The sequence below is a fragment of the Nuphar pumila genome, chromosome 12 (assembly GCF_984573655.1).
Source record: "Nuphar pumila chromosome 12, dmNupPumi1.hap1.1, whole genome shotgun sequence".
Lineage (NCBI taxonomy): Eukaryota > Viridiplantae > Streptophyta > Magnoliopsida > Nymphaeales > Nymphaeaceae > Nuphar > Nuphar pumila.
In genome coordinates, this window is record NC_143260.1 from 48,020,135 (window position 1) to 48,046,624 (window position 26,490).

The window sequence follows — 26,490 nt, forward strand, 5'->3', positions numbered from 1 at the left end:
GTTTTGTCTAAAAATAGATTTGGAAGCATTTTCTCAAGAAAAACAATCTGGATTTCTTTCAAAATTATATTTTTAAATTCTACATTGGATTTGCTTCGCAACGGGGTATTGAACTTCAAAATCGGAGCTCGTTTCAAAAAACTGCCAAAAATAGCTCGTTTCGTTTGAAAATATTTTCTCAAGAAAAACAATCTGGATTTCTTTCAAAATTAAATTTTCAAATTCTACATTGAATTTTCTTCGCAACGAGGTATTGAACTTCAAAATCCGAGCTCATTTCAAAAACTGCCAAAAATAGCTCGTTTCGTCTAAAATTTTTCTAAAAAGACTATTTTACCCCTCTAATCTTCAAAATGAATTTCAAAAATCAAAATTTGGACCCGCTCTGAGATGGCCCATTCATTTGCATTTTTATTTTATTAAAAAAAAAAAAAGATGCTTCTTTTTATTTGTTTATTTTTTGTTTTTATTGATTTTTATTTATTTTTTATTTTTATTTTTTTTTAGAGAGGAGGTGGGACCCACAAGGTGGTCACCCAAGCCTCCAGCCCCACTTTCCATTTTTTTTCTTATTTTTTATTTCCCTTTTCCTTTTTCCCTCCTTTTCTTTCTTTCCTTTCTTTTTCCCCTTTTCTTTCTTTTTCTTCTTCCTCTTCTTTCCTTCTTTCCCCTTTCTTCCTTACTCCCTTGCCATTTCCCTCCACAGCCGTATGGCTGCCAACCATTCACGTAAAAGATGATTTCACTCTCTCATTCCTAGAAAAATTAAACCTAGAAAACTTAGGGCAAATGGCTATTAAGCCCTAAGTCCAAAAAACAAAAAAAGAGGAAACCTATGGCTGCCCAAGAGAGCCATTCACGCACTTCCCTTTCCCATTCACGTAGGCTGTTGGGAGATTCTTTTTTTCATTAAGCTATTAAGACCTAAGTGGAGGGACAGGAGAGGCTAAGTTTTGATTTTATGGAAAAGAAGGAGGAAGGCCATACGGCTGCCTCCTAACCCATCTCTCTCTCTCTCTCTCTCTCTCTCTCTCTCTCTCTCTCTCTCTCTCTCTCTCTCTCATTGCAGCAACACAGCCTCCTTCACTTGGACAACAGCCAACCATCACTGCCACATCTCCTTGCTGCAGCTACTACCTCCATATCAAAGCAGTCTTCAAGCTCCAGCCGGTGCAGCAAGTGAAGCTCCTCTCCTTCAGCCACAGCAAGTGCAACCCCTTCCTTGGTGACGCCCAGTTGTAGCTTACCTCCAGCATTCCTTCAAACACTTTCACTCCCATTGCCTCAGCACTCCATCGGCCCTTCCAAGTAACCCTCAAGGTAAGATCTCTCCATCTTATCAAACGAAAAAGAAAAAAAATGGTTATATGGTTGTTTACTTTTCTATACATTCCATGTTTTTGCTATATGAGAGAATAGGATTCATCCAATCTATGGATCAGATCCCCTCTCACTAATAGCATACATTAAACAGTTTTTCTACCACCCTATGATAAATTTTTATCATTTTTTTATAAGTTTAATGTTATGAGCATGGTAGTTGATTTCATTTTGCATACTTAGGCTAGTTTATTTAGATTTCTTTATCAATCTTATAAATTTCAGTCATATGTCTAGTCCATTCATTACTTCATGCTTAAATTCTTGTCAATAAATCTTGAATATTTTTTTGGTAGATGCATCTATGTGTTTTTGATTCCCAGTAAAAAAACTCAGGTTCATTCGGGTTTTATAACCCCATAAAAAAAATAAAACACTGGATCGGGTTTTTGAACCCTCCCGAATTTCCAATTTCTGCTTTAGCAGAAAAGAACCTCCGACACCACCCTTGTGGGAGATTTGGATTGCTATCCAAAAATCACAGTGGATTTAGGATTGAATCTACTAATGATCTGGAAATTTTGAGCTTTTTCCAATAAGTTTTGACCTCTGTCAAAAATCGGATTTCCCATACCCCTGGGAAAATTTTGATTTTCCTGTGTCAGGGTACAGACATACCCTAATACATCGAGTCTGTTCAATCTATAGCCTGTCTGCAAAAACTTTCAACATGAAAGTTTTTCCTAACATAATGTTCTGCAATTTCCCAAAATTTGGGAATTTTTGGATCTGTTTCATTATTTTTCCCGGACTTTATCTTTCTGTATAACAGATTCCAATGTCCAGAAATTCCAGAGATTTAGGTCTCTGATAACAGCATGCCCTTTTCCAAACCGTAACCCAAATCCCAATTCTGTAAAAATATCAAATATTCCTCTATTTGTCAGGGACATTTTCCCACAATTTCAGACATTTTCCCATCCTTATTCCATTTTTCTCACATTTTCTACCGAAACCTGTCTGTTTCCTTCATTTACTAGAGTCGCCGGATTCCGATCCGACTTGCCGGAGTGGTACAGCTCCGACCATAGGTCAAAACCAGAAAGTGTAAAAGGAAAAAATCTTTGCCTTACTGTCATCTGTCATCCCATAAAATTTGGGAAATTTTTATGGAAGTTTGATATCCTAAATCCCCTTTAGAATCAATATTTTAGGCAAAAATCATGAAATTTAGGGTTTTTATTTGAATTTCCATATTTAAAAATACAAAAAATTAGATTTTCGAGCTTCATTCTGTTTTTAGGGTTATTTTGGGTGTCCATGCCAAATTTGGTTTAATTTCAAGTTCATTTGCTCCATGTGTTAGTTTATCTTTAAATTCAGAAGCGAAAATCAAGCGAAAATAGGCTAAATTTGATATTTTGGGATATTTTCGTCATTTTAAGGTTTTTATCATGTACATAAGCATGTAGAATCATATTAGGGTTAATTTTAATCTCCTTTGCATTTCATATTTTTCAATTTTGCAAAATTTATTTCAGAAAACCCTGGTTTCAAGGCCATAGTCTTGTTATTGGGGGTATTTTGGTCATTTTGACCTAAATTTCGAAATTTCAATTTCTAATTCTCCCAAAATTTCATGCATATCATCATATTTCATCATATTATGTTTGATTTATTTCATTTGATTTTCAAATTTCCAAAATTTACAAAAATTCTTTCAGAAAACCCTGATTTCAAGGTCATCAGGGGTATTTTGGTCATTTTGACCCCAATTTCGAATTTTCAAGTTTATTTTCGAAATTTATTCATTATTCATCATGTTTATATCAAAGGGGGTATGATTTTGGGTTTATATCTGAATAATATCCGATAATTTCCCATATTTTCGGATAAATTCAGAAAAACCTACATTTTTGTGCTAACCTTGTTTTCTAGTTTTGCAGGAACATTCAAGAAGAAGACTTAGATTTTATTTATTTTATTTCAATTCCATGTAAAAATCAATGTAATATTTGGAATAAGAGTTACATTTCTGCTTAGAATAGGGTTGCATTGCATATAGTTTAATTTATGCAAATTTCAATATGTGATGTATGATTCATGCACATTATTTCAAATTCACTATGGTTTACACGAATGGCACGTGCACAAGCTCTTATGGAGTTTATAAACTCGGTGGGATTCGTATTTATGGCCATAGTCAGAATACAAAGAAAACCAAGATTTATGATCTTCGTATTAGCCACATTCAACCTACACACTTAGGCTAACTTCAAAATGCACTGCATTTTTCAAAGTTTTAAAAGGATTTCCCAATTCCTTAATGAAATTCCCTTTTCAAATTCATATCCATTCATTCATATTATTCAAATTGCATTATTCTCAAATTCTTTTTCCAATTTCAATTAAAAAAAATCTATTTTCTCAAGAATTTCCAAGTCTTTCTCAGGATCTGATTTTCTCAAAATCCTAAGTTTTCAAATGACATTTCAAAGCATTTCCCAAGTTCAAATCAAGATTTTCCTATGCTTTAACATTCTCAAATTTCAAAATCCCAAGTTTTCATAAATCGATTTTCTCAGATTTTCCAGTTTTCTTGAGAATTCATTTTCCATTTCAAAAGTCCTTTTCCAATGAATTTCTTAGATTTTCTCAGAATTCTCAAATCCATTTCCTCAGAAAAGCAATTTAAATCTCAAAATCGATTTTCCAAAATACAAGTTTTCCTGAGTATTCATTTTCCAATGCAAATTTTTGATTTCCAATGAACTTCAATGATTTTCCCAGGAATTCAATTTTCAAGTACTCTTTCAATTATTTTCCAAGCATAATTCAATTTTCCAAAGCAAACATCATATTTTCTCAAACTTGCATTATTATCAAAATTTCATAGCACAAGCCTGATTCTTTGTGCATTCTAGGAAAATAGAGCATAATTTAGCTATTTGAGTCAAATTAAAGCACGTAATTGATCCTTGGTTCAATTACCCCTGGTAAAGGCGCCAGGAACGGTTGAACCTCGTACCGACAGGCGGATCCCATTCTACGGAATTTTCCCGCAAATTTTCAAAACGGAGGCGAGTAATTTTTAAAACCAATTTCAAAGCTTTGGTCGAGTTTGACTCGCGAAATTCGTTTCTCTCTCGCAAGGGAGGGGAAAAATTTTGCGATGATAACAGGTTTGGCGACCGTGATGGGACCTGTCTTCGCCTGATCAAGTATGTGCTTTAACTTAGCTCAATTATCAAAATTAGGCTCTATGGAATGTCAGCTTTTAATTTCTGATATCATGTGAACCTAGGAGCCTAGACTTGAACCCAGCTGACATGGATTGCATATAGACTAGGCATGGTTTGGTAGGACCATATTGAGGAGAATTATGCATGCTCACATAGACTTAGGTCTGAAATACAACACTCCTCAATCTAGGACTTGTATGAAAACAATGTTTGCTTCTTCAAAAGTTTTCAAAATTCTATCTCTTTAGGACTTAGAGCCCTCTGTTTGCCTGCATGTGATCATATTTCAAAAACCACCCCACCTATGTCTACCCGGTCTTCACGTTGCTGGGCTCTCTTCCAGAACCATAGTTCGGGACAGAGCCTCACAACTGGGCCACTTATTTGGGCTAACGCCCCCCTGCCACGTACCAAGGGCCATAGTCCAACGTATATCGGCAGGCGCTCAAGGATGTTGGGAAAACACAAGCCTAGACCCGGAGATGAGTTTTATGCCACGTACATCGAGCCTTGGCTCGAGTATATCGGCATAGCATGATTGGACACAGTTGATCTAAGCCTAGAGTCAGGATTAGGGTCCTAAAGCTCTTTCAAAATCAATGCATTTAGAGTTGGCTTCCTAGGGATTGCTGTATGTGCATAATTGTTTGTAATTGAATATATGATATTCATTTTCGCCTTATTTTCTCATATTTTTCCCAAGTTTTCCAAAATACCAAACAATTTTCCAAAATACCTCATTTTTCATCTTTTATGAAATATCTCCTTTTTCTCAAAAACCCTGGACGATTTTTCTAAATTATCCACCTTTTCCTTCAAAACTCCAGGAAATTTTCCATTCTTTCGTTCCTCTGGACTTCGAATTTCCAGCTTTCATTTTATCCTGCCTGCAATTTTCAAGTTTCTTATATTTTTCCAAAGTCTAATTCCAGTCTTCTTGTCTTTCAGTCCAATGGCATCCAGTCAGCTCGATTCTGTTTTTCCTGAGGGTCACATCTTCTATGAGGTGCGACAAAGTCTTCCTGAGCATCGATCTCTTAGCACCGGACCCTTCTTCCCCCGGTGGTACTATGTCTGGTTCAAAAATTTCTCTCATATGTTTCCGGACCACTTGAGCGATTGTGGGTTGGAATTGGCATCTGCAGTGGGAAAGTTGACAGTCAACGACAATCTGATTCATGCACTGGCAGAGCGGTGGAATCCGTGCACTTGCACGTTCTGGTTCCCGTGGGGCGAGATGACACTACTGATGGGTGAATTTTCAGAGATTATGGGACTACCTGAGCCAGCCGGTCAGCCTGGAGATCCGTTAGAGCAGCAGTTTCTGATCAATGTCAAGGGTCTGGACCCCAAAGATGTCGTAGCTCGCATGACAGGGCACAAGTCTTGGCCACTGATTGAAGAAAACAGGAATGAGTACGTGAGCCTGATCGAGATCTACCGACAGTATGGAGAATTCGCAAAAGCCAGCTCGCTGTCCAGAACAGCTCGAGAGAGAATTCAGCATGCGATGGTTTTGTGCACTGTGGGACTTGCTTTCTTTCCAAACGGACAAAACTATATGGATGTCAGAATAGTTCAGCTTATGAGGAGATGGGGAAGTCGACAGACCAGCCGTCTTTCGATAGCCATGGCCGCGCTTGCTTTTCTATACAGAGGACTGACCCGCTTCACACTTGGAGAGTCCATCTTAGTCGAGGGATGTACTTATGCTCTTCAATCTTGGTTCTTTCAGCATCTATCGGCCAGAGCTAGTTCGTTCAGATACAATGGCAAGGAACTTCTTCCAATTGCGCGGTACCGATTCATGATTGATTATCTGCAAGAAGAAGAAGTGGTGTGGGACTATTTTGATCGAGAATTATCGCCTCCCAGATACACCTATGCATATGGCAAGAGATTCAAGTTGCTTGGTCTATTCTTCTGTGCTTACTATCATCCGGAGCGGTGTGTTCGACAATTTTCTCAGAGACAGAAGCACATAGAGATGCGGCTGTTATCAGGAGTCGTGCCAGAGTTCGACCTTACATCAGCATAGTGGTCCGGAGCATACCATTCTGCCAGATATGGCTGGGACTCTTTTGTTACTCTTCCAATTTTTTCGGTCCTCGTGTCTCTGCCAGTTATAAGGAGTGGTGGCAAATTGTCTGTCCGCCCCCTCTTTCCCAAGTCCACTATTGATGCATCATATTTTTCCTTCAATAAAAAAAAAAATCCTTCAATTTTCATTCTATCATGGTTTGACGACCTCGCCTAGGTGACAAGGCATATTTGCAGTTGTTCGTTCTTCTTGCAAAGAATGACAACATAATTGTCGTGACTCCAGCGGCGACCCAATTCCTAGTAATGGGATGTTCTTCCAATTGTCTACCAAATTCTCATCAAATATTTTTTCTATATTCATTTCTATCCTGAATCTTCATCATCAAAATTTAATCATCCATTCTGTAGAGAGCATCAGTATTCCCAAGTGGTTCAGATCAAATCAAGCAAGAAGACACCACTGTATCAGGGCATCAGTGATTTTAGAAGCAGACAAGAAGAAATGGATTCTCCAAGATCTGCCAGAAGACAGAGTCTGAATGATAGGTATGACATTGATCCTGCTACATATCAGATGTTCAAGAAAATGATGATTAGGATGATGTCTGAGCAAGCTGAAGACAGTTTCAGAAAGGCTCCCATCAAGGAGAAGACATATGTCTCCTTCTCTCAGAGTATCACTGGTAAGAGCAACGAGCGATTCAGTGCATGTCTGCCCGATATTTTATTCTCGCCGATGTCCTCTATCATCGTGGATTCAGTTCTGAATGTTCCAAATGCCTAGACGAAGATGAAGCCAAAGAAGTCACGCATGAGGTATACTAAGGCATTTGCGGTGGTCACGTCGGCTACCAAACTCTTATCAAGCAAATCATCTAGGCAGGATATTATTGGAAGACTATGCAACAAGATCACTACCATTTTGTGAAGAAGTGTGCTCTATGCCAGATACATGCACCTTTCGTTCATGCGTCAGCAACATATTTGCAATCTGTTATCTCTCCATGGCTGTTTTCTATGTGGATCTTTGATGTTGTGGGCCCCATCACTTCTGCTTCAAACAGCTACAAATATTTTCTTGCCGCAACAGAATATTTTACTAAATGGGTCGAAGCTATCACTCTACGCACAATAGAAGGTCGACACATGGTCTTATTCATCCACAAGAATATTGTTGTTTCGGCATACCGCACGATATCGTGTCAGACAATGAGAGTCATTTCAAGAATAAGAGAATGAGGACATTTGACTTAAAGTTCAGAATTCAGCATCGTTTCTCCGCTCCTTATTATCCTCAAAGGAATGGTCAGGCAGAGACCACCAATAAGATTCTGATTCGAATCCTGGAGCGAACCTTGGAAACAGGCCATAATTGGCATGAGAAGATCCATGATGCATTATGGGCATACAGAACCACCATTTGTACTCCAACTAATGCTACTCCGTCAGAACTTGTCTACGGAACTGAAGTAGTGTTGCCTCTACATGTTCAGAAACCTACCTTGAATTTCGCATCACTGCTGGAGTTACCGCTTGATCAGTATTAGCAGCAGCGACTGGTACAACTTGATTTCCTCAATGAAAGAAGACTCAGAGCAGTAGAGCATGCTCAATCATATCGTCAGAAGATAGCCAGGCAATATGCAAAATTTGTCATTCAAAGGAAATTCTGAGTCAATGATCTAGTGATCAGATCAACGACCTATCTCAAGCACCGCCCGGGTGGCAAATGGTCATCGAATTGGGAAGGGCCCTATATTGTCGAGGAAGCATTACCTCACAATTCATATCTACTCATCAATGCCGATGGTGTGGAATTATCAGACCCCATCAATGCTCAACATGTGAAAATTTTCTATACTTAAATCTTCTATTCCATCCTTTGTAATTCCTCAATATATTTTCCTCAATAATGGTCAAATCCTTCTTTCCCAGTTACACTGGGGCATTATTTTGAAAATTTGTCTTCAAAACATTCTGTATGCAGGCAGGATCAAACAAATCTCTCATTTTGCATACATGTGCATTCATTTACATCATTTTGCATACATTTGCATTCATTTACATTTACATGCATTCATTTGCATCCATTTACATTCATTTGCATCAAATTCACTTCCCCTTCAGGTTAAGGGATAAACCTGAATTTCCCTTTCAGGTTAAGGGATAAACCTGAACTTCCCCTTCAGGTTAAGGGATAAACCTGAATCATTTTCCATAATTCTTTAATTTCGACCTCCGGGTCATCCAATTTCCAATTTTCAAATTACCAAAATTCTCAATTTCGACCGCCAAGTCATCCAATTTCTATCCCCGTTCAGGATAAGGGGATAATCCTGAAACCGTTCATAGAAGCAATCCAAGTCTATATAATAGTCCTCGTTCTTTATTGAACTGATAGTCGTTCTTCATTAAACTGATAGTGTTCCAAGTGAACTGATAGTCGTTCTTCATTGAACTGATAGTGTTTCAAATGAACCAATGTCGTTCGTAGGCTGAATACCTATCGAACCAATGTCGTTCCTAGTGAACCAATGTCGTTCCTAGTGAACCAATGTCGTTCTTAATTAAACCAATGTTGTTCGTAGGCTGAATACCTATCGAACCCATGTCGTTCCTAGTGAACCAATGTCGTTCTCAATTGAACCAATGTCGTTCTTAGGCTGAATCCCTATCGAACCCATGTCGTTCCTAGTGAACCAATGTCGTTCTCAATTGAACCAATGTCGTTCTTAGGCTGAATCCCTATTGAACCCAGGTCGAACCCCTGCGAAACCAATGCCGTTCTCAATAGAACCAATGTCGTTCTTAGGAGGAATCCCTATAGAACCCATGTCATTCTCAGTAAACCAATTCACAATTTTGACCTTTTTAGCCAATCAATTTCCAATTTCCAATTTCCAATTTCCAATTTCTAATTTCCAATTTCCAATTATCAATTTCCAATTTCCAATTTCAAATTTCAAATTTCAAAATTTCAAATTTTCCAAATTCCAATTTTATACCAATTCCAATCATTTCCTCTTGCGAGAGACCCTTTGTACAGGGAGAGTTCAAGGGAGCTCGTTCTTTTCGCATGCTATCCTTTGTTCACCTAGCCCCTTTTCAGGGAGAGTTTGAAGGGACTTTTGTCTATGTGAACCGTTTGCAAAACAAATTTCCAATTTCATACAAGGAACCCTTAATTCAGGGAGAGCTTCGACGGAAGCTCGCTTTCCTTGTGACCACAATTTCAAACTAGGCCATTTCATCATGAAGGACCCTCTTTTCAGGGAGAGTGTGATGAACTCGTTCCTTCATGACCAATTTACCAACCTCACCAATTCTGGCCCCCTTTCCATAAGAGAAGCCTAATGTTAGGAAGTTTTGACGAAAGCTTAATTTCTCTTCGAAAGTTCATTTTGCAAACACCTCCTCTTCAGGGAAGAGAGGAGTAATTCCTATTTCCAATTTCTGAATCTTCTCCTTTGGGGAAAGGAGAAAAAATTTTTGTCATGGGTGCGTTGCGTTGTACTTCAGATGCTCGCTCTCACCAAGGATTTCAAGAACATTTTACCAACTTGTCATTAAATATTTGTTGATTTCAAAATTTTTATTGTACAAAAACATTACTTCAGAATACCTTCAGTATTACTTTCGAAAGGACAAAGCTTTCGCAAAGAAGGATTCAAAATTCAAATTCTTTCTATTGGCCAACCAAAAGGATGAAGAATAAATCCCCGATATGGCCAGCAAAGGAAATTCAATATTGTTGCAAAGCCATAAGTGATCGGTATTGATCGCAGTCAATGGCACATTTTTAAAGATCATTCTTGGAAAATAAACCAGTCGAAATATCCTGGGTGATACAGGAAAATCCATTCAATCCCTATATCTCCTCAATCACCTAAAGCTGCAATTAAATATCTGCAAAAGGGATCTCTCAACTATCGTCAAGATGAAGGCGAATTAGGCGAGTAGACCCCCGGGGCCAAAGAAGATTTGAATCATCTCCAAGATGACGGAGTTTGTGACGGATCCTTCCAGGGAAAGTTCAGAGCACCGTCAAGATGAAGGCGACTGCGATGAGCCTCCCGACAAACCCTAAAGGATATTTAATTTCCGCTATCATCAAGAGATTTCCAACCAATGAGCCAATAACCGTCGATATAATCCCTGAGAGAAAAAGAAGGATCGGAACATCTCCAAGATGAAGGAGTTTGTGACGTACCCTTCCAAAAAAAAAAAAAAGAGAGAAAAGTCAAGACATCTCCAAAATGAAGGATGATGTAATCTCCAAAAAACCCAAGAGAGCTCTAATTCTGCCAATAAAGAAAAAAAGTGGGCAGAAAGATCATCATGAGAAAAGAATCCCAGGATATCAGACTGCCAAATTTGCCAAAGAATCTTCTTTAATTTTGTGAAATTCTATTATCAATATTCTTTCACCAATTGCTCTCACAATATCAAGAATACTCTCTTTTCTGCTCATGTCAAGGAAATTGATAGCTTCCTTGAAAGAAAGCCAATTGCAAGCAATTTGAATTCGAATCTTGATTCTACGGAGTTAAGCCCAGTCGGAGGTAATACTTCAGGTAGAAAAGAGGAAAGATTTTCATACCAATATACATCAATTTCAAGCATTTTGAATCAACAAACAATTTTTAACATTTTGGCAATATTTTCTTACTATCTTCACATGAAGTGAAGAGCTCGATGTCTATCTTGACACATCCTGATATCACCTTTTACCTCCTTGAGAGAGTAACCTTTATCATCTTTCGCGTTGTTGAAAGAATTCATCTTTTGCGTTGTCAAAAGAATCGCCTTGCTCCTTTGGATCGCCTTATCATCTTTCGCGTTGTTGAAAGAATCGCCTTGCTCCTTTGGATTGCCTTTTTCCATCTTTCGCGTTGTCGAAAAAATTCATCTTTTGCGTTGTCAAAAGAATCGCCTTACTCCTTTGGATCGCCTTGTCGTCTTTCGCGTTGTTGAAAGAATCGCCTTGCTCCTTTGGATCGCCTTTTTCCATCTTTCGCGTTGTCGAAAGAATTCATCTTTTGCGTTGTCAAAAGAATCGCCTTATTCCTTTGGATCGCCTTGTCGTCTTTCGCGTTGTTGAAAGAATCGCCTTGTTCCTTTGGATCGCCTTTTTCCATCTTTCGCGTTGTCGAAAGAATTCATCTTTTGCGTTGTCAAAAGAATCGCCTTACTCCTTTGGATCGCCTTGTTGTCTTTCGCGTTGTTGAAAGAATCGCCTTGTTCCTTTGGATCGCCTTTTTCCATCTTTCGCGTTGTCGAAAGAATTCATCTTTTGCGTTGTCAAAAGAATCGCCTTACTCCTTTGGATCGCCTTGTCATCTTTCGCGTTGTTGAAAGAATCGCCTTGCTCCTTTGGATCGCCTTTTTCCATCTTTCGCGTTGTCGAAAGAATTCATCTTTTGCGTTGTCAAAAGAATCACCTTGCTCCTTTGGATCGACTTATCATCTTTCGCGTTGTTGAAAGAATCGCCTTGCTCCTTTGGATTGCCTTTTTCCATCTTTCGCGTTGTCAAAAAAATTCATCTTTTGCGTTGTCAAAAGAATCGCCTTACTCCTTTGGATCGCCTTGTCGTCTTTCGCGTTGTTGAAAGAATCGCCTTGCTCCTTTGGATCGCCTTTTTCCATCTTTCGCGTTGTCGAAAGAATTCATCTTTTGCGTTGTCAAAAGAATCGCCTTACTCCTTTGGATCGCCTTGTCGTCTTTCGCGTTGTTGAAAGAATCGCTTTGTTCCTTTGGATCGCCTTTTTCCATCTTTCGCGTTGTCGAAAGAATTCATCTTTTGCGTTGTCAAAAGAATCGCCTTACTCCTTTGGATCGCCTTGTCATCTTTCGCGTTGTTGAAAGAATCGCCTTGTTCCTTTGGATCGCCTTTTTCCATCTTTTGCGTTGTCAAAAGAATTCATCTTTTGCGTTGTCAAAAGAATCGCCTTACTCCTTTGGATCGCCTTATCATCTTTCGCGTTGTTGAAAGAATCGCCTTGCTCCTTTGGATCACCTTTTTCCATCTTTCGCGTTGTCGAAAGAATTCATCTTTTGCGTTGTCAAAAGAATCGCCTTACTCCTGTGGATCGCCTTGTCATCTTTCGCGTTGTTGAAAGAATCGCCTTGCTCCTATGGATCGCCTTGTCATCTTTCGCGTTGTCGAAAGAATTCATCTTTTGCGTTGTCAAAAGGATCGCCTTGCTCCTCTGGATCGCCTTGTCATCTTTCGCGTTGTTGAAAGAATCGCCTTGTTCCTTTGGATCGCCTTGTTATCTTTCGCGTTGTCGAAAGAATTCATCTTTCGTGTTGTTGAAAGAGTCACCTTATTCCTCTTCAAGAAAATTGTCTTATTCACCATCCAACTTACCATTTTCATTTTCTTCCCAATCAGGATAAGGGTACAAACCTGAGCCTCAATTGATGAGGTATTTCATTTTCTGCCCAATCAGGATAAGGGTACAAACCTGAGCCTCAATTGATGAGGTATTTCATTTTCTGCCCAATCAGGATAAGGGTATAAACCTGAGCCTCCTTTGATGAGGTATTTCATTTTCCGCCCAATCAGGATAAGGGTACAAACCTGAGCCTCCTTTGATGAGGTATTTCATTTTCCTTCCCAATCAGGATAAGGGTACAAACTTGAGCCTCCTTTGATGAGGTATTTCATATTCCGCCCAATCAGGATAAGGGTACAAACCTGAGCCTCCTTTGATGAGGTATTTCATTTTCTACCCAATCAGGATAAGGGTACAAACCTGAGCCTCCTTTGATGAGGTATTTCATTTTCTACCCAATCAGGATAAGGGTACAAACCTGAGCCTCCTTTGATGAGGTATTTCATTTTCCGCCCAATCAGGATAAGGGTACAAACCTGAGCCTCCTTTGATGAGGTATTTCATTTTCTACCCAATCAGGATAAGGGTACAAACCTGAGCCTCCTTTGATGAGGTATTTCATTTTCTACCCAATCAGGATAAGGGTACAAACCTGAGCCTCCTTTGATGAGGTATTTCATTTTCTACCCAATCAGGATAAGGGTACAAACCTGAGCCTCCTTTGATGAGGTATTTCATTTTCCGCCCAATCAGAATAAGGGTACAAACCTGAGCCTCCTTTGATGAGGTATTTCATTTTCTACCCAATCAGGATAAGGGTACAAACCTGAGCCTCCTTTGATGAGGTATTTCATTTTCTACCCAATCAGGATAAGGGTACAAACCTGAGCCTCCTTTGATGAGGTATTTCATTTTCTACCCAATCAGGATAAGGGTACAAACCTGAGCCTCCTTTGATGAGGTATTTCATTTTCTGCCCAATCAGGATAAGGGTACAAACCTGAGCCTCCTTTGATGAGGTATTTCATTTCCCGGTCAGGTTAAGGGTCAAACCTGAGCTTCGTTTCTACACGAGGTATTTCCTGTCCCATCTAGATTAAGGGCAAAACCTGAATATCACTTCTTTTGAAGTAAATTCTTTCCTCTTCATTCTCCATTTCATATCTACCATTTTTCATCAGGGCTAAATCTCTTCATATCCAGTCAGATCCTTCTAACTGGGGCATTTTTATAGCCCAAATTTGGTGTGTTTTTCTTTGCCACTAAGCTCGTCTTTAAGCCGGCTTAGTAGCAAAGAGGGGCATCTATAAACACCCCAAATTTTCCTCACTCATTCTCAAACAATCCTCCTTGTTCAGTGCCAACCCTGTTAGGTCAGTGTAGGAGTCAAACCCCGAGTCAGTTTCAGAAAAGCACCATTTTACCCATTTTCATTAGGAAAATTACCATTTTACCCCTAGGTCATCCCGGACCCCAGTCAGTCGGAGTCAACCAAGCTCATTGGTCAGTTCAAGACAGTTAGAATATCAGTCATCTCAAGCTCATCTGAGCTCACAATGAACAGACCATTTTCATTTCTGACCATTCCTGCCAAAATGGGATCATTTCTTCAAAAATGAGCTCATTTCTCACTCGAATCCAAGCCAATTGTCTCAAAGTCAGTCATTCCCAGTCAGTCATGTTCCCCAGAGTCTAACTTGAGCTCACCAGAAGTTCAAGTGCTCCAATTTCAGTTCAAAACCATTTCCAAGTGTCTAGGAGCCCATTTTAGTCCATTTCAGCTCTTTCAGCTGAAATTGAGCCGAGTTCAGTCAGTTGAGTTAGTGTTTGAGACTTGATTTTAGTTCATCTCAGTATTACTGACCTTTGTTTTAGCTCAAACCCAGTTCAGGTTCGTAATTCACTTCATTCCAATGACCATTCCATACCATTTCTCTAAAAATGGCAGCTTTTCTTGAAAATTCAGTTGGAAACGTCAGTTGAGTCAGTGTTTGTTGAGTTCATTTGAGTTCTAAAACTCTAAAACCCAGCTCAATCCAGTTCATTTCAGTTGAATCCAGCTCAAACCCTAGTTTTCAGCGTTACTCTAGCTTGGCAGAGCTCGAAAATCATTTCTTCAACCATTTTTGCAAATTTTGTCAATTTTAACACTTTTTGAACTGGTACAAGTGTCAATCGGGGTCTAACATCCAAAATTCTTCATTCAGGGTTAGCATTTTGCATAGCATTTCATGTCATTTCTCATCATTTCATATAATTTCTCAGCATTTCATAACATTTCATCACATTTCATTTCATTTTCGAAGTCCAGAACTCCAGCTTTATAAATTTCAATCCAGATTGAGTTTTAAAAGTTTTCAGAAATCAATTTCAAACCTCAGGTTTCCAAAATTGACATTTTCACCCCAGGAGTCTAAATTTGGAAATATTTTCTCAAGAAAAATAATCTGGATTTCTTTCAAAATCAAATTTTTAAATTCTACATTGGATTTGCTTCGCAACGGGGTATTGAACTTCAAAATCCGAGCTCATTTCAAAAACTACCAAAAATAGCTCGTTTTGTCTAAAAATAGATTTGGAAGCATTTTCTCAAGAAAAACAATCTGGATTTCTTTCAAAATTATATTTTTAAATTCTACATTGGATTTGCTTCGCAACGGGGTATTGAACTTCAAAATCGGAGCTCGTTTCAAAAAACTGCCAAAAATAGCTCGTTTCGTTTGGAAATATTTTCTCATAAAAAACAATCTGGATTTCTTTCAAAATTAAATTTTCAAATTCTACATTGAATTTTCTTCGCAACGAGGTATTGAACTTCAAAATCCGAGCTCATTTCAAAAACTGCCAAAAATAGCTCGTTTCGTCTAAAATTTTTCTAAAAAGACTATTTTACCCCTCTAATCTTCAAAATGAATTTCAAAAATCAAAATTTGGACCCGCTCTGAGATGGCCCATTCATTTGCATTTTTATTTTATTAAAAAAAAAAAAAGATGCTTTTTTTTATTTGTTTATTTTTTGTTTTTATTGATTTTTATTTATTTTTTATTTTTATTTTTTTTTAGAGAGGAGGTGGGACCCACAAGGTGGTCACCCAAGCCTCCAGCCCCACTTTCCATTTTTTTTCTCATTTTTTCTTTCCCTTTTCCTTTTTCCCTCCTTTTCTTTCTTTCCTTTCTTTTTCCCCTTTTCTTTCTTTTTCTTCTTCCTCTTCTTTCCTTCTTTCCCCTTTCTTCCTTACTCCCTTGCCATTTCCCTCCACAGCCGTATGGCTGCCAACCATTCACGTAAAAGATGATTTCACTCTCTCATTCCTAGAAAAATTAAACCTAGAAAACTTAGGGCAAATGGCTATTAAGCCCTAAGTCCAAAAAACAAAAAAAGAGGAAACCTATGGCTGCCCAAGAGAGCCATTCACGCACTTCCCTTTCCCATTCACGTAGGCTGTTGGGAGATTCTTTTTTTCATTAAGCTATTAAGACCTAAGTGGAGGGACAGGAGAGGCTAAGTTTTGATTTTATGGAAAAGAAGGAGGAAGGCCATACGGCTGCCTCCTAACCCATCTCTCTCTCTCTCTCTCTCTCATTGCAGCAACACAGCCTCCTTCACTTGGACAACAGCCAACCATCACTGCCACATCTCCTTGCTGCAGCTACTACCTCCATATCAAAGCAGTCTTCAAGCTCCAGCCGGTGCAGCAAGTGAAGCTCCTCTCCTTCAGCCACAGCAAGTGCAACCCCTTCCTTGGTGACGCCCAGTTGTAGCTTACCTCCAGCATTCCTTCAAACACTTTCACTCCCATTGCCTCAGCACTCCATCGGCCCTTCCAAGTAACCCTCAAGGTAAGATCTCTCCATCTTATCAAACGAAAAAGAAAAAAAATGGTTATATGGTTGTTTACTTTTCTATACATTCCATGTTTTTGCTATATGAGAGAATAGGATTCATCCAATCTATGGATCAGATCCCCTCTCACTAATAGCATACATTAAACAGTTTTTCTACCACCCTATGATAAATTTTTATCATTTTTTTATAAGTTTAATGTTATGAGCATGGTAGTTGATTTCATTTTGCATACTTAGGCTAGTTTATTTAGATTTCTTTATCAATCTTATAAATTTCAGTCATATGTCTAGTCCATTCATTACTTCATGCTTAAATTCTTGTCAATAAATCTTGAATATTTTTTTGGTAGATGCATCTATGTGTTTTTGATTCCCAGTAAAAAAACTCAGGTTCATTCGGGTTTTATAACCTCATAAAAAAAATAAAACACTGGATCGGGTTTTTGAACCCTCCCGAATTTCCAATTTCTGCTTTAGCAGAAAAGAACCTCCGACACCACCCTTGTGGGAGATTTGGATTGCTCTCCAAAAATCACAGTGGATTCAGGATTGAATCTACTAATGATCTGGAAATTTTGAGCTTTTTCCAATAAGTTTTGACCTCTGTCAAAAATCGGATTTCCCAGACCCCTGGGAAAATTTTGATTTTCCTGTGTCAGGGTACAGACATACCCTAATACATCGAGTCTGTTCAATCTATAGCCTGTCTGCAAAAACTTTCAACATGAAAGTTTTTCCTAACATAATGTTCTGAAATTTCCCAAAATTTGGGAATTTTTGGATCTGTTTCATTATTTTTCCCGGACTTTATCTTTCTGTCTAACAGATTCCAATGTCCAGAAATTCCAGAGATTTAGGTCTCTGATAACAGCATGCCCTTTTCCAAACCGTAACCCGAATCCCAATTCTGTAAAAATATCAAATATTCCTCTATTTGTCAGGGACATTTTTCCACAATTTCAGCCATTTTCCCATCCTTATTCCATTTTTCTCACATTTTCTACCGAAACCTGTCTGTTTCCTTCATTTACTAGAGTCGCCGGATTCCGATCCGACTTGCCGGAGTGGTACAGCTCCGACCATAGGTCAAAACCAAAAAGTGTAAAAGGAAAAAATCTTTGCCTTACTGTCATCTGTCATCCCATAAAATTTGGGAAATTTTTATGGAAGTTTGATATCCTAAATCCCCTTTAGAATCAATATTTTAGGCAAAAATCATGAAATTTAGGGTTTTTATTTGAATTTCCATATTTAAAAATACAAAAAATTAGATTTTCGAGCTTCATTCTGTTTTTAGGGTTATTTTGGGTGTCCATGCCAAATTTGGTTTAATTTCAAGTTCATTTGCTCCATGTGTTAGTTTATCTTTAAATTCAGAAGCGAAAATCAAGCGAAAATAGGCTAAATTTGATATTTTGGGATATTTTCGTCATTTTAAGGTTTTTATCATGTACATAAGCATGTAGAATCATATTAGGGTTAATTTTAATCTCCTTTGCATTTCATATTTTTCAATTTTGCAAAATTTATTTCAGAAAACCCTGGTTTCAAGGCCATAGTCTTGTTATTGGGGGTATTTTGGTCATTTTGACCTATATTTCGAAATTTCAATTTCTAATTCTCCCAAAATTTCATGCATATCATCATATTTCATCATATTATGTTTGATTTATTTCATTTGATTTTCAAATTTCCAAAATTTACAAAAATTCTTTCAGAAAACCCTGATTTCAAGGTCATCAGGGGTATTTTGGTCATTTTGACCCCAATTTCGAATTTTCAAGTTTATTTTCGAAATTTATTCATTATTCATCATGTTTATATCAAAGGGGGTATGATTTTGGGTTTATATCTGAATAATATCCGATAATTTCCCATATTTTCGGATAAATTCAGAAAAACCTACATTTTTGTGCTAACCTTGTTTTCTAGTTTTGCAGGAACATTCAAGAAGAAGACTTAGATTTTATTTATTTTATTTCAATTCCATGTAAAAATCAATGTAATATTTGGAATAAGAGTTACATTTCTGCTTAGAATAGGGTTGCATTGCATATAGTTTAATTTATGCAAATTTCAATATGTGATGTATGATTCATGCACATTATTTCAAATTCACTATGGTTTACACGAATGGCACGTGCACAAGCTCTTATGGAGTTTATAAACTCGGTGGGATTCGTATTTATGGCCATAGTCAGAATACGAAGAAAACCAAGATTTATGATCTTCGTATTAGCCACATTCAGCCTACACACTTAGGCTAACTTCAAAATGCACTGCATTTTTCAAAGTTTTAAAAGGATTTCCCAATTCCTTAATGAAATTCCCTTTTCAAATTCATATCCATTCATTCATATTATTCAAATTGCATTATTCTCAAATTCTTTTTCCAATTTCAATTAAAAAAAATCTATTTTCTCAAGAATTTCCAAGTCTTTCTCAGGATCTGATTTTCTCAAAATCCTAAGTTTTCAAATGACATTTCAAAGCATTTCCCAAGTTCAAATCAAGATTTTCCTATGCTTTAACATTCTCAAATTTCAAAATCCCAAGTTTTCATAAATCGATTTTCTCAGATTTTCCAGTTTTCTTGAGAATTCATTTTCCATTTCAAAAGTCCTTTTCCAATGAATTTCTTAGATTTTCTCAGAATTCTCAAATCCATTTCCTCAGAAAAGCAATTTAAATCTCAAAATCGATTTTCCAAAATACAAGTTTTCCTGAGTATTCATTTTCCAATGCAAATTTTTGATTTCCAATGAACTTCAATGATTTTCCCAGGAATTCAATTTTCAAGTACTCTTTCAATTATTTTCCAAGCATAATTCAATTTTCCAAAGCAAACATCATATTTTCTCAAACTTGCATTATTATCAAAATTTCATAGCACAAGCCTGATTCTTTGTGCATTCTAGGAAAATAGAGCATAATTTAGCTATTTGAGTCAAATTAAAGCACGTAATTGATCCTTGGTTCAATTACCTCTGGTAAAGGCGCCAGGAACGGTTGAACCTCGTACCGACAGGCGGATCCCATTCTACGGAATTTTCCCACAAATTTTCAAAACGGAGGCGAGTAATTTTTAAAACCAATTTCAAAGCTTTGGTCGAGTTTGACTCGCGAAATTCGTTTCTCTCTCGCAAGGGAGGGGAAAATTTTTGCGATGATAACAGTCCCGCATTCTGAAAAGAACAGGAATTTAAATGTGATTTTAATAGAAGTTGATGAAGAGATTTTTGAAATATAGATTTTCAAAAGCAAATGCCCCTATGTGGCAGAGGAAGAAAGTATTGTGATATTAGAGATATAAAGGAAAATTGACATTTCATTGATGGGCAAAACTGATAACAAAGAACTGAAATATTTACAAGTATTTTGACCAAAAGGTCACAAAAGGACTGGGCTGACTGGCCCCCTACAAGGTGACTGGTAAAAAGGGGAGAAAAGTAGGAGAATTCTGACATCTTCAGTCTTTTGAGTAGCCGGGAAGAGACTTGGTCATGACGGCTAGGTCATCTTCCTCTTCGTCTTCAACAAAGAGACTCTTGTCGACGCAATCCTGAACAATATTTTTGAAGATGAAGCAGTGATCAGTGTCATGCCCCACTGCTCGATGGAACTTGCAGAACTGATTTGTGAACCTTCCCATGACCGTGGGAGGATCCACGACTTTTGGGAGTTTAACCAATCCTTTGGCCAGCATGAATTCAAGGGCTTCTTCAAGCGTTTGCTTCAGAGGAGTGAACTCACGATCATTACTCCAACCTTCGCGTTTTATCTTTTCCTTTTGCGGAAAGTTAGACTGAGACGACTTGTTATTCTGCTTGGAAGACTTTTCCCTTTGAGCTGCGCCGTGGTTCTGACCATTCTTGTTGTCATTTCTGTTTCTTCTGCTGTTATCAAGATCATTGCCAGAGGTATCAGCCGCATGAGTGAACTGTGCTTTCTTCTTCTGGTCTTAGATGCTTTTGGCCAGAGGCATGCCCTCGTTGTAACGCCCCGGATTTCCAAAACAAAGCTAAGTTAAAATTTTCATGAATTTCTTTTTTTTTTCTTTGCAGCGGAATTTAGAAAAGCTTTTAGCAGCGGAATCAGACGATAATGAGTCGTCAGTTTTAGAAAACTCCGAGCACGTTGCAGGTATGTGGCCAAGCAACTCATTGACCACCAAAGTGTTCCATTTATCGAAAACCACTTGTTTATTACAACACTACTGCTTAGAAAAGCAGTGTAGGTTCAATAAAAAGGAAGCAGTACAACTCTGTCTAGAGAAACCCTGCAACTCGATGCCGCCTTGCTCCGCATATCGCCACGCAGGTTCAACACCTGAAATCCCCATAAAACGGGGTCAGAACCACTGATGGTCTGGTAAGCATGCAGTCATACATCCATTCAACTCAAGTACGATAATGACCACTCAGGGTCGCAATGCGCAATAACGACGCTCAAGCCTCCAAGACTTAGCGTATATCGCAAGAGCCTCCTCAGGGCTATGAGTTGAACATCTGCTCGAGTCCTCATGACTTAGAGCAAGCCTTTTCAGGGCTGTGATTTGAATAACCGCTTAAGTCTCCACGACTTAGCCATGACCTCTTTCGGGTCTCAACGTGATGTCTAGCTCAAGTCTTCATACTTGGCACATCCGTATCCCACGCTTCTAAGGACAACTCCTCGAGCTTCGCTTAGTCGTGCAGATACAACACGGGTCTTCGCCCAGTCGGTCCAGTAGTATACCGAACATGACACCTTCACAAAGGTTATGCAGGACTGACTCAACACGTCATCCACTCATACATTCAAAGCATCGCTGTACCTAGAACTAATGCATTGTTTGATAATTAACCGCTCCCGCCTTTGGTATGCAGGTAGAGCTATTGTCCGGGCATCAACGCAACGTTCTGGGGGTTGATTATTCTATGTATTTTAGATACCCCAGAGGCCTGTTGACCCTATCCATAGTAGGGCAGTGTGTTTCAACTGGGAGAATCCTACTAGGCCCATATTCGGATGCATCCTCTACTTGCAGTAGTTGGGTTCAATCCTTAGATCTTAAGGATAACCACGACCCCAAAACCCATGAGTGACTGAGGCCATCGTGGACTCTGTCAGGTCCAAAGTAAAATACATGTCACTCAAGGCTGTACCATCACTGTCATTCCACAGTGAGCATAATTCCTGAAGGGGTCTGCCAGTCTTACAATTACTTAGACAGAATTTGCATGCCATTTAGGCAGCCCGTGCTTTCAGCACTACGGGAGTGTGTACCCGACCCCATTCAGTCTGCCCCAACACAGTCATTACTGAGGGGGTACCCCTAACACGATCTTCAACCGCGGGGTATGTGCGACCTTAAGTCTTATTCATATGCATGCAGAACACCGCTCTTTGGCACTTCGGCCACCACGAGCATCACACCTCTTTGGGTGGAAACAACACACTCTGGCTCTTCGGCCCTTACGAGTCTGGTTGCGTAACCGTTCTCAATGAGCATGCATATGACTCGATCTAAATAGATCGGCTACTCGGCGTATTTTTACGCAAGGAGTCCAAACCTAGTCAAGGCACAACCTCTACTCTGGCTCGACGACCCTTACGAGCAAGGTGCCCTTGCAGGCACAGGGATATGAGCCGTTCTGGCATCGTTCCATCAACGGACATCATTATGCCGTTCAACTGGTTCCGGCAGTTCTTCTGCCAACCATTTCGTCAGCACCTCCCCTGCTCTACCGGCAGTGGTGCGACGAACCCTTCTACGTTGTAGAGGGCAAACCATGAACTGGGTAGCACTCTGCTATATGTCAGAGTATCCTGCTATGTTCTTTCTGAGTTATTCTTAGCTTCTTCAGAAATTTCAGCAGCACTTCCTCTCTTTTACGGAGAAAGCGTGCGTTTCTTTTATCCATTTCAGCAGCATCTCCCCTCTTTGGTAGGAAATCGCCACGCTTAATTCGGGAAATGGATGCGCACCGTTGTGCGTACTTTGCATCCATCAAGGTTGTAGGAACCCTTGGCCATAGCCAGGCCATACGTAATTGACTTAGTCTTTACGTAAAGAGCATTTTGCCAAAAAGCGAAGCCTTTCCAATAGGGGCTTCATTCGTCAAGCAGAATCTTGAACGAAGAGCGGTCAAGGAATCGCATGGGCGATTTGGAGTTTGATCTCCGTTTGAACGCTCATTTACGCGCTATATATGTAGTATAAGCAGAAGCCTGTGCTTTATACAGCGGCGGCGTAAAGAAATGCATATACTATTGTTCAGGGTGTGTAACTGAACGAAATATTCTACATATATAACAAAGCAGAAGCCTTGGCATCGTTCGACGCGACGGCGTAAGTAAATACAGTGCAAAAAGCAGGAGCCTTGGCATCGTTCGACGCGACGGCGTAAGTAAATGCATAATCGGAAGTGCAGTAATCGGAAGTGCAGAAAGCAGGGAGCCTTGGCATCATACGACGCGACGGCAAAGGTAAATTACATAGCCTGTGCGATATAAGACGCGTCGGCAGAATCAACAGATATACACCTAGATCCGTATTCAACGATAGTTACGAGGCGAGCGGGTGAACACCGAAGTGTTCTGAAGGGCTCAACCAAGAACTAGGGCGAGATACCATTTTAAAAACGCATATACTGCGTATTTGAACATAGATATATCCGACGATAGTTACGAGACGAGCGGGTGAACACCGAAGTGTCCAAAAAGGGCTCAATCAAGAACTAAAGCAAGATACTACTTCAGAAAGTATATTCTATATACAAACAATCAAATACTTGAGAGAGATGGATCAACGAAGCGAACTTACTTCAAATCGTGGAAGAAACGGCTCCGGGTTGCTTCTTTGGCTTCGAGCCTTCCTTCGAGAGGTCAGACTAAGTCAGATGAAGCTGACTTAGTTGAGAAAGAGGTAGAGCAGGTCAAGCTACTCAACCTAAGTGGTTTGAACCAAACAGGGTTCGATCCAAGTCAACTGGGTTCAGCAGGTTCGAACTCAGCTCAAGTAGGCTAAGTCTAGGTTCAGAAACCCAAACCAGAATCAGGACTAAAAAGGACTTTGACTTTGACTTTAAACCCAACTAGGTTCAAGTCAAGTCAACTGGGTTTGGACCAGGTCAAGTGGGTTCAGACCCAGGTCAGGTGGGTTAGGACCAGGTCAGGCAGGCTCAGGCTAAGTCAGGCAGGCTTAGACCAGGTCAGGTGGGCTCATGTGGGCTAGGCTAGGTAGGGGAGGTTTAGGAGAGAGAGAGAAGGCAAGAGAGAGAGAGGGGGTCGATTTTTATGAGAAGAGAGAGAGTGGGGAGGGCTATTTATAGCCCAAGCCCACCTCCTCTTGGGTTTTTCCATGCCCCTTCTACCCCCTTGGCTTCTTTTTAATTCCAAGAGGTTCCTTGGTGTGGGGCCCACTTGGATATTCCATGGGATATTTTTGTGGGTCCCACCAGATATTTTCTGAGGAATATTTCTGTGGGTCCCACCAATATTTCCGTGGGTCCCGCAAGAATTTCGGGTTTCCGGCGATTTTTTTCCGAAAAATTCTGAGTACGCCATTCCCTTCGTATTGACGTAACTAAGAAAGTTGGCTCGCAGGAATCCTTTGATTTCATTCAGGTAGGAAGTTATGGCTTCCAGAGTGTTTGAGCATATATTCGCGATTCGACGAATATCCTAAGTATAACTGACTCGCAGGAATTGATTCGTTTTGCATTCTGAGAAGAAATGCTATTTTTACCTGTAAATGCCTCATGAATTTTATTCAGATATTTTTTGAAAAAATTTTGGGTCTTACATCATTACCCCCTTAAAGGAATTTCGTCCGCGAAATTCAGCTAAGAGTACAAGGTGAATAGTTTATGATATTTATCCCGCATATCCGATTCGGGCTCCCAAGTGCAATCATCGATTCCATGATGCTGCCACCTCACTTTAACAAGTGGGATGACCTTCGTTCTTAGCACTTGCTCCCGTCGGTCCATGATCTCCACTGGCCTTTCTTCTACCGTCATATCTTCTCAGATGTCAATGTCTTCATGTTGAATGACGTGAGGAGGATCATGAACGTACTTTCTAAGCATTGATACGTGAAATACATCATGTATTTGCGCGTATTGTGGTGGCAATGCTACTCGGTAGGCAGTCTCTCCGATTCGGCTCAAAACTTCGAAGGGACCAACGAATCTTGGGCTGAGCTTCCCCTTCTTTCCAAAACGAAACACACTCTTGGTTGGAGAGACCTTGATAAAAACCTTATCTCCAACCGCAAAAGTGAGTTCCCTACGCCGCTGATCGGCGTAGCTCTTCTGTCGACTCTGAGCAGTCAGTAGCTTCTTTCTGATCATGTGGACCTGCTCAGTATAATGCTGCAACACAATGGGCGAGTCCAAGGTTCGCTCACCCACTTCACCCCAATGGATTGGTGATCTACAGGGTCGTCCATACAAGGCTTCATACGGTGCCATCCCAATGCTAGCGTGGTGGCTATTATTATAAGCAAATTCAGCCAACGCTAGGTGGGAATCCCAATCACCTTTCCATTCCAGCATACAGGCTCTTAGCATATCTTCAAGAGTCTGTATGGTTCGTTCTGATTGCCCATCTGTTTGGGGATGGAATGCTGTACTGAACTTGAGTTTCGTCCCCAGGGCTTTCTGAAGCTGCTCCCAAAAGTGAGAGGTGAACTTCGGGTCACGATCAGATATGATCGAAATCGGCACTCCATGGAGTCTAACGATTTCCCGAATGTAGATCTCCGCCAATCGTTCAGTTGAGTATCGAGTGTTGATTGGCAGGAAGTGAGCAGACTTGGTGAGTCTGTCCACGATCACCCATATCGAATCGTGTTGTCTCTTGGATCGAGGCAATCCAACGATGAAATCCATCGTAATGCCTTCCCATTTCCATTCTGGAATCTCGATCCGTTGCATCATTCCACCAGGTCGCTGATGTTCGATCTTAACTTGCTGGCAGATCAAACACTTCGAGACAAACGTAGCCACATCACGCTTCATACCCTTCCACCAGTACTTCCTCTGCAAATCTCGGAACATCTTCGTACCTCCAGGGTGAATGGTGTACTTGCTATTATGAGCCTCCTGGAGTACTTCCTGTCTTAGCTCAGGGTTATTTGGAACCCAAATCCTTTCTTCCATCCATATTCCTCCATCTTCTTTCAAATGGAAGAAAGTATCATCTTTTCCAGCACGAGCTTTCAATTCCAAGTACTGGGGATCCTTGAACTGTCTGGCTACGATGCGATCGAGGAACTCAATGTGGATCGTCAAACATGACATTTGGATTCGGCCAGAATCAGCCAAAAATGGCTTCCAGTTGACGAAATCCTCCATCAACTTCCATTGTCCGGTTAGGCTGGCCAGAGTGCCAACAGTCTTGCGACTAAGGGCATCTGCTACAACATTCGCCTTTCCAGGGTGATAGGAAAGCGTGAATTCATAGTCTTTGAGGAATTCCAGCCATCGCCGTTGCCGCATATTGAGTTCTTTTTGAGAAAAGAGGTATTTTAGGCTTTTATGGTCCGACATGACCTCAAATTTCTCTCCATATAGGTAGTGTCGCCAGATTTTAAGTGCGAACACTACCGCGGCAAGCTCCAAGTCGTGGGTTGGATAGTTTTTCTCATGGACTCTCAACTGTCGTGATGCATAGGCGATTACTTTGCCATGCTGCATCAACACACAACCCA